Source organism: Trachypithecus francoisi, unplaced genomic scaffold (genome assembly GCF_009764315.1).
Source record: "Trachypithecus francoisi isolate TF-2019V2 unplaced genomic scaffold, Tfra_2.0 Lachesis_group4, whole genome shotgun sequence".
NCBI lineage: Eukaryota > Metazoa > Chordata > Mammalia > Primates > Cercopithecidae > Trachypithecus > Trachypithecus francoisi.
The window spans coordinates 110744683-110757330 of record NW_022681469.1 but is presented as its reverse complement, the minus strand read 5'-3'; the positions used below and the strand labels follow the sequence as shown (position 1 = coordinate 110757330).

Here is a 12648-nt window from a genome sequence, read left to right as displayed (position 1 = left end):
AGTGCGGCTGCTGCGGCGGCGGCGGCGCGCATGCGCGAACACGCACACATGGAGAGGTGCACACGCGCAGCACTGCACCGGAAGTCCGCCTCCCAGGGCCGCCGCTGGGCCCAGGACAAGTATCGGACTCAATTTCCCATGAGCCTATGCGCCCCCCAAGTTTAGGGGCCGTTTTAAATGTCTCTACCCCGCCTAAAGGGTAAGAAGCTCCAGGCTATGAGCTTTGGCAGCCCTGAACCCCGGACTGAACTTCGCATTTGTTTTTACTCCCTTTTAGGGTCCAGTCCAGGGCTGCCTGACTGGGTCTTGGAGCCCAAGGCCTCTGGGTTAGAACCGAGTTTCCCATAAGGAGAAGGAAAGGAAAGGGTGTATCATGGTTACTGCGCTGAAATGCTAAGATAAGTTTCACTCAAATACTACGACAGGATAAATGCCCAGCGATGCTTTCCAAGGAAGAAAAAACAGAATTTGTGGCCAGGCGCGGTGGCTCACGCCTGTAATCCCAGCACTTTGGGAGGCCCAGGCGGGCGGATTGCGAGGTCAAGAGATAGAGACCATCCTAGTCAACATGGTGAAACTCCCTCTCTAGTAAAAATACAAAAATTAGCTGGGCGTGGTGGCGCGTGCCTGTAATCCCACCTACTCGGGAGGTTGAGGCAGGAGAATCACTAGAACCCGGGAGGCGGAGGTTGCAGTGAGCAGAGATCGCGCCACTGCACTCCAGCCTGGCGACGGAGCAAGACTCCATAGCTTTTCTAGATCACACAGCGAATGCCTAAAAACTGTAGAGAAATCAGGAAATACATACACAAATTGAAGAAAAGAGATGCCTGTGATCTTACCTTCCCCAGGAGGATTATGTTTAGGGTTAGGTTATGTTGACCAAGAAGAGTCAAAGTCTGGAAAGAGTTTTATTCTGGGCCTGTTTGAGTGACCATGGCTGGTGACACAGCCTCAGGAGGTCCGGAAAACGTGAGCCCAAAGTGGCTGGGTTACAGCTTGGTTTTATACATCTCAGGGAGACAGCAGTTACAGGCAAAGACATCAATCAATACATGGGAGGTATACATTGGGTCAGCCAGGAAAGGCTTTCAGGTCACTAGTAGATTCAAAGATTGGCAGTTGGTTCAGAGTTAAGCATTGGCTGAAGAGTTGGAAGACTACATAAAGAAATGGGCCATTGCAGTGGCTCATACCTGTAATCCCAGCACTTTGGGAGGGTGAGCTGGGAGGATCCCTTGAGGCCAGGAGTTCAAGGACAGCTTGGGCAACACAGCGAGACCCCCACCTCTACAAAAAAGAAATTATCCAGGTGTGGTGGTGCCTGCCTGTAGTCCCAGCTACCCAGGAGGCTGAGATGGGAGGATCGCTTGAGCCTGGGAAGTTGAGGCTACAGTGAGCCATGATGGTGCCACTGCACTCCAGCTTGGGCAACAGAGAAGAAAAGAAAGAAAGAAAGAGAAAAAGAGAGAAAGAAAGGAAGGAAAGAAAGGAAAGGAAGGAAGGAAGAAAAAGAAGGAGGGAAAGAAAAGAAAAGCTTGAGTTACGATAATGAGGATTGTGGAAACCAAGGTTCTTGTTATGTAGGTGAAGCCTCAGAACAGGCTTCAGAGAGAATAGATGATAAATATCTCTTATTGGATCTTAAAAGGTGTCAGACTCTCCAGAAAAGTGTAAGAGAAGGAGATTCTCTACAGAATGCAAATTTCCCCCAAAGAGATGGCTTTGCAGGACTATTTTAAAGTGTGTCAAAGAAAATATATTATAGGGTAAAATACTATGATTTCCTTCAGGGACTGCTATCTGTCATGTGGTGCTATATCAGAGTCTGGTTGGAGTTGGGTATCTTACTGATACAAAGAGCCTGTTTTGTCAGTCTTATGACCTGTATTCTAATGCTAATGTTGGTCAGCTGTGCCTAAACTCTGACGGGAGGAGAGTATGACAAGGTATGTCCGATCCCCTCCTTCCCGTCATGACCTGAATTAGTTTTTCATGTTTATTTTGGATCCCGTTGGCCAACAGGGCAGTCCATTCAGTCAGTTGTGGGGGCTTAGAATTTTATTTTTGGTTTACAATTAAAATGTCAATTTTCAAACATGGGATCATAAGGACAACGATTCATCACAATTTTTTGGTGAAATCTAACAGTGTTCTTGCCCAGTTGTTTCATAAAAACTGGTAAGGAAAAGACTAAAAATAAATTCTTCTGAGGCCAGGCGCAGTGGCTCACACCTGTAATCCCAGAAGGTTGGAAGGCCGAGGTGGGTGGATCATGAGGTTAGGAGATCAAGACCATCCTGGCCAACATGGTGAAACCTCATCTCTACTAAAACACAAAAAATTAGCTGGGTGTGGTGGTACGCCCCTGTAGTCCCAGCTACTTGGGAGGCTGAGGCAGCGGAATCACTTGAAGCTGGGAGGTGGAGATTGCAGTAAGTGGAGATCACGCCACTACACTTCAGCCTGATGACAGAGCAAGACTCCATCTCAAAATAAAAAATAATACATTAAAAATAAATAAATAAATTCTGTTAACCTAGAATATTCTCTCCACAAACTCAGAAAATAAAGAAAACAATTTTATTATTGAATAAGCGTTAAACCAGACTGTGATGCCCATCACAGGTGATCCATTAATGAGATGCAAAGAGAAATAAAGTAAAGCCTCCTTTTTTTTTTTTTTTTTTTTTAGACACAGTCGCGCTCTGTCACCCAGGCTGGAGTGCAGTGGTGCAATCTCAGCTCCCTGCAACCTCTGCCTCCCCCATTTAAGTGATTCTCCTGCCTCAGCCTCCCAAGTAACTGGGACTACAGGCACGTGCCACCATGCCTGGCTAATTTTTTTGTATTTTTAGTAGAGACGGGGTCTCATCATGTTGGCTAGGATGGCCTCGAAATCCTGACCTTGTAATTCGCCCACCTAGGCCTCCCAAAGTACTAGGATTATAGGCGTGAGCCATGGCGCCTGGCCAAAGCCTCCTTTTTATTCAGCCTGGCAGATACAATCCATTGCATACATGCTCTCAAGATAAACAGTAACTCATCCTCATGTATGATCTCAAGATAAACAGTAACTCATCCTCATGTAAAAGGACTTGATATGCATTTTTTTTTTTTTTTTGAGACAGGGTCGCATTCTGTCATCCAGGCTGGACTGTAGTGGTGTGATCTTGGCTCACTGTAACCTCCATCTCCTGGGTTCAAGTGATTCTTGTGCCTACACCTCCCAAGTAGCTGGAATTACAGACATGTGCCATCATGCCCAGTTAATATTGGTATTTTAGTAGAGAAAGAGTTTCGCCATATTGGCTAGGCTGGACTCAAACTCCTTCTTTTGATTTCTGTGTGGTTTCAAGTGATCCGCCCGTCTCAGCCTCTCACAACGTGCTGAGATTACAGGTGTGAGCCACTGTGCCTGGCCTGCTATGCATTCTTAAACACTCCTTCTAAATTCACCTGGAAATCAAGGTGGCCATCCATGCTAGTTAATTATCTGTATCCGATGAAAAAATAAAACTTCTCATATCTCCTTGACAAGCAGGTAGTAACAGCTCAAGGTGCCTAGGCTAAACTCTCTAGGCAACAGGAGGATAGGGACACTATCTTCCTCGAGTGTTACATTTCAAAGACAAGACTCTCAGGCTCTTGAGAAAAAAAATCCTGGGTTGTGGCCGGGCGCCACGGCTCACGCCTGTAATCCCAGCACTTTGGGAGGCCAAGGCAGGTAGATCACCTGAGGTCAGGAGTTCAAGACCAGCCAGACCAACAAGGTAAAACCCTGTCTCTAATAAAAATACAAAAATTAGCCAGGCATGGTGGCAGGCACCTGTAGTCTCAGCTACTCAGGAGGTTGAGATGGGAGAATTGCTTGAACCCGGGAAGTGGAGGTTGCAGTGAGCCGAGACCGCACCAATGCACTCCAGCCTAAGTGACAGAGCGAGATTCTGTCTCCAACAACAATAAAAATTCCTGGGTTGTAATGTTGGCAAGACGTTCATTTACATTTTTTTTTTTTTTTTTTTGTGAGACGGAGTCTTGCTCTGTCGCCCAGGCTGGAGTGCAGTGGCCGGATCTCAGCTCACTGCAAGCTCCGCCTCCCGGGTTTACACCATTCTCCTGCCTCAGCCTCCCGAGTAGCTGGGACTACAAGCGCCCGCCACCTCGCCCAGCTAGTTTTTTATATTTTTTAGTAGAGACGGGGTTTTACCGGGTTAGCCAGGATGGTCTCGATTTCCTGACCTTGTGATCCGCCCGTTTTGGCCTCCCAAAGTGCTGGGATTACAGGCTTGAGCCACCACGCCTGGCCCGTTCATTTACATTTTTAAAAGATTTAGATACATATCAAAGGCACAAAATAAGTTATTTATATTACAAGGTTTATCAAGGAAATACTCTTTAAAAGAGAGGCAAAAAGGTTAATTTACCTTTTGGCCAAATAAGATAAATTTAATTTTTTTTTTTTTTTTAGAAAATCCATACAGTGAGGGCTGGGCATGGCGGCTCACATCTGTAGTCCCAGCACTTTGGAAGGCCAAGGCAGGCGGATTGCTTGAGACCAGGAGTTTGAAACCAGCCTAGGCAACATGGCTACTACAAGTACAAAAATTAGCTGGGCATGGTGGTTTGTGCCTATTGTCCCAGCTGCTCTGGAGGCTGAGGCACAAGAACCGCTTGAACGTGGAAGGCAGAGGTTGCAGTGAGCCAAGATTGAGCCATTACAATCCACTCTGGACGACAAGAGCGAGACTCTGTCTCAAAAACAAAAACAAAAACAAAAACAGAGCCTGTTTTCCATCTCCCCGCCGCAGAGTTGTCTTCAGTAATTTCATTCGTTTTTTTCCTCAGGGTTTCCAGGGTTTCTGGGTCCCAGAAGGGGAAGCTCTCTTCAAGGTACAGAAACCATGACTACGCAGAGAACCGCAGAGACGGCAGCATGACCAGAGCCCGGTCAGGTGCTGGGAGGCTGCTGGGCTGAGACTCGGGCTGACCTTCCGCTGCAGGTCGACTTATTCCCATCAGCACCAAAGCGGCTGGAGGGGGTCATCCAACAGCAAAGGAAGTGGGGGCGCAGCTTGGAGGCTGTTTCAGAAGGTCCCACTGAGCCGAGGACTCAAGGCCTGGCCACAGCCCTCCTAAGTGAGGCCCAGATCATATTTCACCACGCTCAGAAAACCTTGTCTGCTCATTTCAGTCCACAGTGACTTTGCTTTATGATCTCTCTTGCACTGTCCAACCCAGAAAGTTCTAAATCTGAATGGATTCCAGTGATGGAGTTAAATCAGGCCCCACCTCAGTTTCTGAGCTACGATCAATAGGGCTGGGTCCCAGCATCTGTATCTTAATGTTCCTCCATGTCATCCCGAAAGGCTGGTATTTGCAAATCCTTTTGGGGAGTGAAGGGTTTTTTAGAGACAGGCCTCACTCTGATGCCCAGCCTGGAATGCACTGGTGGGATCACAGCTCACTGCAGCCTTGAACTCCTGGCCGCAACAAATCCTTCCACCTTGGCCAACCAAAGTGTTGGGATTACAGGAGTGACCACTGTGTCCGGCCAGGAAAGCCCTTCTGTTTCACTTGAATGATATTTCGGCAGCATACCTACAGCCATTGTTGTATGGATCATTGCAGGAAAAGAAAAGGTCAGAGGTGGCTGTTTTGCTTTTTTTCTGAATGTATCAGACCAAATCTGGGCTAGCCTTTTTTTTTTTTGAGATGGAGTCTCGCTCTGCCGCCCGGGCTGGAGTGCAGTGGCCGGATCTCAGCTTACTTCAGCTCAATGCAAGCTCCGCCTCCCGGGTTCACGCCATTCTCCTGCCTCAGCCTCCAGAGTACCTGGGACTACAGGCACCTGCCACCACGCCCGGCTAGTTTTTTGTATTTTTTAGTAGAGACGGGGTTTCACCGTGTTAGCCAGGATAGTCTCGATCTCCTGACCTCGTGATCCACCTGTCTCGGCCTCCCAAAGTGCTGGGATTACAGGCTTGAGCCACCGTGCCCGGCCTTTTTTTTTTTTTTGGGATGGTGTCTCACTCTGTCACCCAGGCTGGAGTGCAGTGGCGCAATCTCGGCTCACTGCAACCTCTGCCTTCCAGGTTCAAGTGATTCTCCTGCCTCAGCCTCCCAAGTAGCTGGGATTACAGATGTGCACCCCAAAGCCCAGCCAGTTTTTTCTGTATTTTTAGTAGAGACGGATTTCAACATGTTGGCCAGGCTGGTCTCGAACTTCTGACCTCTGGTGATCTGTCTGCCTCGGCTTCTTAAAGTGGTAGGACTATAGGCATGAGCCACCATGCCTGGTTTGCCCATTTTTTGACAATGTGTCAACATCATGTAAGATGGGCACTGCCTCAGTGTAGTGTGTCTAGACAAGGTGGCCAGAAGAGAGAGGAATATGCAAACCAGGCTTGAAGATGAGTTAAATCAGAGCTTTTCATTCCACAAAAGAGAAATTTTAATGGGGTCAGAACATTGATCTTCTAATCTTTGAAAGCCTTTTAACTAGGAGAGAGACAGCAAACTGTTTTGTTGTAGAAAGACCACCCAGCTCTGACGGTTTAGAGGGTCATGAATGCAAATTTGAATTCTAGAAAAGCAGAGCTTCCTAACAATGGGACTTCCACAGCACTGGGATCTGCTTCCTCGTTCAGTTTGTGCCTTTCCCATGAGCGAGAGACTCCTAGAAGAGCCGCAGCCCGTTAGGAAGCCATGTGGGACTCACTCACAGGTTATGTTTTTTCAGATGGAGTTTTGCTCTTGTTGCCCAGGCTGCCGTGCGATGGTGCGATCTTGGCTCGCTGCAACCTCCGCACCCCGAGTTCAAGTGATTCTCCAGCCCAGCACTCCCAAGTAGCTGGGATACAGGCACCCGCCACCATGCCTGGCTAATTTTTTTGTATTTTTAGTAGAGATGGGGTTTCACCCTGTTGGCCAGGCTAGTCTCAAACTCCTGACCTCAAGTGATCTACCCACTTTGGCTTCCCAAAGTGCTGGGATTACAGGCATGAGCCATGGAGCCTGGCCAGGAACCCCCAGGTTTTTCGGATGGTCTCTGAATGTCATACAACTTTTATTTTTTATCAGAAAATTTTTTTTGACACAACATCTTGCTGTATTGCCCAGACTGGAGTGTGAAGGCCAGATCATAGCTTACTGCAGCTTCCAACTCCTGGGCTCAAGCCATCTTCCTGTCGCGTGAGTCTCCCAAGTAGCTGGAAAACAAGTGCCAACAACCACACCTGGCTAATTTGGTTTGGTTTTGTTTTTTTAGAGATGGGGGGTCTTGCTATGTTGCCTACACTGGTCTTGAACTTCTGGCCTCAGGCAATCTTCCTCCCTTGGCCACCCAAAGTGCTGGGATTACAAGCACGAGCCACTGCACACAGCTGAGATTTTTTTGATTTATCATTTTGTACATGTGATATTTTATTCACAGAATCCATAAACGGTAGGGAAATTTCTGAGTTCAGAGCAATACATATGATAGAAAACGTGATATATAGACTAGAGTTTCTTAGCCGAACTAGAGGGGCTGGCTTTAGGTAATCCATGGACTCCCTGAAACTGGGGACACCAGTGGAAATATGTGTGAGCTCATGGGCAGATTCCTATGATTTTCAGGCCTCAAAATGTCTCCTCTTAGGGCAGAGGATGCGTGTACCCCCAGTACAGAATCTCGGACAGTGAATGTCAGTGAACATTTGGCAGAAAAGCTCTGCCAAATTGAGTGCTCTCATGTGACTTTTTCATTGAGTCAATGTTCCTGGGATCTCTTGTACATGATCATCTCACTCTTGTCAGGTTTTGTTTCTGCTTCCCCTAGTTCTTTCCCACCCTGCTCCCTCTCCCAACACACTGGACTCTGAAATGGGCATGTACAGAGAAGAGGAGACCCCAACATGCTTCAGGCTTTGAGTGGAGAGAACACAGCCTCTGCTGGGACAGGGAACAAAGTGATACAGAGACATTGAAGATGCTTTTGGACAGTGGTCTGAGGTCGGGACAGTGGTAGGAGACACCATTCACCCAGGATCTCCGGGACAAGAGATCAGTCTGGCAGTTACATGTGTTTTTCTTCAAACTGGTTGTCAGGTTGGAATGGCCAATGACATCAGAGATTCCAACCTTCCTGATTGGAGGACCAGACTCCGTCGGCGCCTGGGAGCTGAGAGGGACAACAGTATCTTCTCAGAGCTGTTTGCCACTCCTGACTTCTCCCAGCCTCGAGAATTCATCGCACACTCTTCTGGCTCCTAGCAGAGTCCAGAAGAAAGCCTTGGACAGAACAGAGACTATGTTCTGTGGGATGGAACAGATTTTGGGAAAGATCACTACCCTGCTCCCCGAGGATGAGGAGAGCCCCCAGCCGAACACTTTGGGGTATCCCCTCCAGGAGGTGGTGGATGATGAAGTGTCGGGACCATCAGGTGAGGGGACTGGAGCAAGAAGAGATGTGATAGGACTGACTAAGATGAAGAAAGGGGGCTGGGTGCGGTGGCTCACGCCTGTAACCCCAACACTTTGGGAGGCCGAGGCGGGCAGATCACCTGAGGTCAGGAGTTCAAGGCCAGCCTGGCCAACATGGTGAAACCCCATCTCTACTAAAAGTACAAAAATTGATGCATGCCTGTAATCTCAGCTACTCGGGAGGCTGAGACAGGAGAATCGCTTGCGCCTGGAAGGAAGAGGTTGCAGTGAGCCGAGATTGCGCTACTGCACTCCAGTCTGGGTGAAAGAGTGAGACGCTGTCTCAAAAAAAAAGAAGAGTCAGAGGTCAAGAAGGAGAACCTGAGGAGGGTGTGTGGGAAGAATGGAGAAATTCAGGCCAGGTGCAGTGGCTTATACCTATAACCCCAGCACTTTGGGAGGCCAAGGCAGGAGGATCACTTGAGGCAAGGAGTTTGAGGTCAGCCTGGCCAATATGGTGAAACCCCGTCTCTACTAAAAGTACAAAATTGAGCTGGGCATTATGGCAGGCACCTGTAATCCCAGCTACCAGAGACGCTGAGGCAGGAGAATAACTGGAATCCGCGAGACAGATGTTGCAGTGAGCTGAGATTGCACCACTACACTCCAGCCTGGGAGACAAAGCTAGATTCTGTCTCAAAACAAAACAAAACATAACAAAACAAAACAAAACAAAAGGAGGGACTCAAGAGAGCGAGGGACCAGGGAAGGATGTGAGGAAATGTTCTAAGGACAGAGACAAAAGAATGGGGAGGAGAAGGAGCAGCACATGAGGTTGACAGAGGAGAAAGTCAGAAAAATGGCTTGGAGAAGCCAGCAGTCTGCAAGGCTAGGGAGGATGGAGAGTGCTTTGGGGTTTGGGGGCGGGGTCTAAGGTGATCAGTTGCAGAAGCATTACACAGTGGCCTGGCTTCTTTACTCAGCCCCTGGGGTAGATCCTAGACCCTCATGTAGGTCCCTTTGCTCACAAAGGAAGAGGGAGTGGTCGGACCAATCTGAGGAGGAGCCAGAGAAGAGCTCGCCCATGAGCCTGAGGAGACTTGGGTGGTGGAGACGCTGTTTGGGCTCAAGATGAAGCTGAAGCAACGGCGAGTGTCACCTGTGCTCCCTAAGCACCACAAGGCCTTCAACAGGCTGCTTGGTAGGAGGACACCCCAGAGAGCACCTCCAATCCTGTTCTTCTAAAAAAGAGGAAATTTCCAATAACCACTCTTCCAATGAGAAAAATATGCCCCTAGTGGGTGACCTCTCCATGCGGGAGGACTCAGAAGTGATCACTCATGAGGGACGCTTAGGAGATGATAGACGATTAGGCTAGACTTGATAAAGGTCGGCACTTGGGATATGAAAGCTTGTTTTTGGGCCAGGTGCAGTGGCTCATGCCTGAGATCCCAGCACATTGGGAGGCTGACGCAAGGGAACTGCTTAAACTCAGGACTTTGGGGCTGCAGTGAGCTATGACTGCACCACTGCACTCCAGCCTGGGTGACAGAGCAAAACCCTGTCTTAAAAGAAAAATGAAGGCTGGGTGTGGTAGCTCATGCCTGTAATCCCAGTATTTTGGGAAGCCAAGACGGGTGGATCACTTGAGGTCAGCTGTTTGAGACCAAACAGACCAATATAGCGAAACCTCACTTATACGAACAATACAAAAATTAGCCAGGCATGATGGTGCACGCCTGTAATCCCAGCTATTTGGGAGGCTGAGACAGGAGAATCGCTTGAACCCATGAGGCGGAGGTTGCTTTGAGCCAAGATAGCGCCACTGCACTCCATTTTGGGTGACAGAGGGAGACCCTGTCTAAAAAAAAAAAAAAAAAAAAAAAAAAAAATTAAGAAGGAAGGGCCCAAAATCAGAAGGAGCATGTGAGGAGGGTGTGTGGGAGGAATGGAGGTACTGAGGCAGGGTGTAGTGGGGCTCACACCTGTAATCCCAGCACTTTGGGAGGCCAAGGCAGGAGGATCACTTGAGGCCAGGAGTTTGATTGAGACCAGCCTGGCCAACATGGTGAAACTCTGTCTCTTCTAGAAGTACAAAAATGAGCTGGGTGTTATAGCGGGCACCTGTAATCTGAGCTACTCTGGAGGCTTAGGCAGGATAATCACTGGAACTGGGGAGACAGATGTTGTAGTGAGCCAAGATCGCACTACTACACTCCAGCCTAGGCCACAAAGAAAGACTGTGTCTCAAAATATAAATAAAAAGGAAGGGACTCAGAGAGTCAGGGGCCAGGGAAGGACAAAGTCTTCCGAGGACAGAGAAATGGGAGAATGGGGAGGAGAAGGAGCGGCACATGGGGCTCAGCAGATGAGACAGACAGAAAGAAAGATGGCTTGGAGAAGCCAGCAGTCTACGAGGTGGGGGAGGATGGAGAGTGCTTTGGGGTTTGGGGTCAGGGTCTAAGGTGATCAGGGGAGGATGGAGAGTGGTTTGGGGTTTGGGGTCGGGGTCTAAGGTGATCAGTTGCAGAAGCATTACACGGTGGTCTGGTTTCTTTACTCAGCCCCTGGGGTAGATCCCAGCCCCTCATGTAGGTCCCTTTGCTGGAAAAGGAAGAGGGAGTGGTCGGACCACTCTGAGGAGGGGCCAGAGAAGGAGCTCGCCCCTGAGCCTGAGGAGACCTGGGTGGCGGAGACGCTGTGTGGCCTCAAGATGAAGCTGAAGCGACGGCGAGTGTCGCCCGTGCTCCCCGAACACCACGAGGCCTTCAACAGGCTGCTTGGTAGGAGGACACCCCAGAGAGCACCTCCAATCCTGTTCTTTCTAAAAAGAGGAAACTTCCAATAGCCACTCTTTTCCAATGGAAAAAATATGCCCCTACTGGGTGAGCTCTCCATGTGGGAGGACTCTGAAGTGATCACTAATGAGGGATGCTTAGAAGATGATAGAGGATTAGGCTAGACTTGATAAAGGTCAGCGCTTGGGATAAGAAAGCTTGGTTTCGGGCCAGGCGCGGTGGCTCACGCCTGAGATCCCAGCACGTTGGGAGGCTGAGGCAAGAGGATTGCTTGAACTCACAACTTTCAGTGTGCAGTGAGCTATGACTGCACCACTGCACTCCAGCCTGGGTGACAGAGCAAAACCCTGTCTCAAAAAAAAATACCAAGGCTGGGCATGGTAGCTCATGCCTGTAATCCCAGCTACTCGGGAGGCTGAGACAGGAGAATCGCTTAAACCTGGGAGGCAGAGGTTGCAGTGACCCGAGAACGCGCCACTGCACTCCAGTCTCCCACAGAGAGAGACTCTGTCTCAAAACAAATAAATAAATAAAAATAAAAATCAAATAAAGAAAAACAAAATCAATAAACAAAGACAGCGGTTTCAGCTGTGCCCTCTGAAACTTAATGTCTTTTACTAACTTTTCTAAACCTAAGTGTCTCCATCCATAGTGGGGGATACCAAAGCCATGGTCACACCCTGATGTGACTGTCTCATGAGGAAATGATGGGAATTCCTTTATGACTCTGCAGCGGTCCCTCCGGGTCTGCTGGGAGGGCATCCTGGCTTATTCCTAGCCCCACATCCTGTAGATTCTCACACCCAGGGCCTCCTTCAGCCTCTTCCCAGGGGAGTCTCAGAGCAGGAGCCTCTCTCCCTTGCCCAGTGAAACTCATTATCCCCTCTCCCATCAACTTCACCTGCGGCCACAATCCTGAGACTTCTCCCCGGGAGGCACACTTCTCCTCACTGCCCTGCTGCTCCCATGGAAACCCTGTCCTACTTCTCACGCTGACATCTGCTCTCTAATCACAGAGGATCCTGTCATTAAAAGATTCCTGGCCTGGGACAAAGATCTGAGGATGTCGGACAAGGTAAGGTTGTTCTCCATGTAACTGTGCTCCTGGTTCTAATGCACGGCCCGGGGGAGGGCACCACTTCCAAACCCACAGTTCTCCCTCCACTACCTCCCACCAGATGCTCCTTTTTTATTTTTATTTTTTGTGAGACAGAGTCTTGCTCTGTTGTCCAGGTTGGAGGGCAGTGTCTTGATCTTGACTCACTGCAGTTGACGCCTCCCAGGTTCAAGTGACTGTCCTGCCTCAGCCTCCAAGCAGCTAGAATTACAGACGTGAACCACCATGCCTGGCTGATTTTTGTGTTTTTAGTAGAGACGGGGTTTTGCCATGTTGGCCAGGTTGGTCCTGAACACCTGACTTCAAGTGATCCACCCACCTTGGCCT

General features: G+C 49.0%; 1 pseudogene; it reads left to right on the top strand.

The window, feature by feature from the left end:
- The first annotated feature begins 30 nt into the window (after nucleotides 1-30).
- On the top strand, nucleotides 31-12404 carry LOC117072199 (annotated as a pseudogene).
- Nucleotides 12405-12648: the final 244 nt, after the last annotated feature.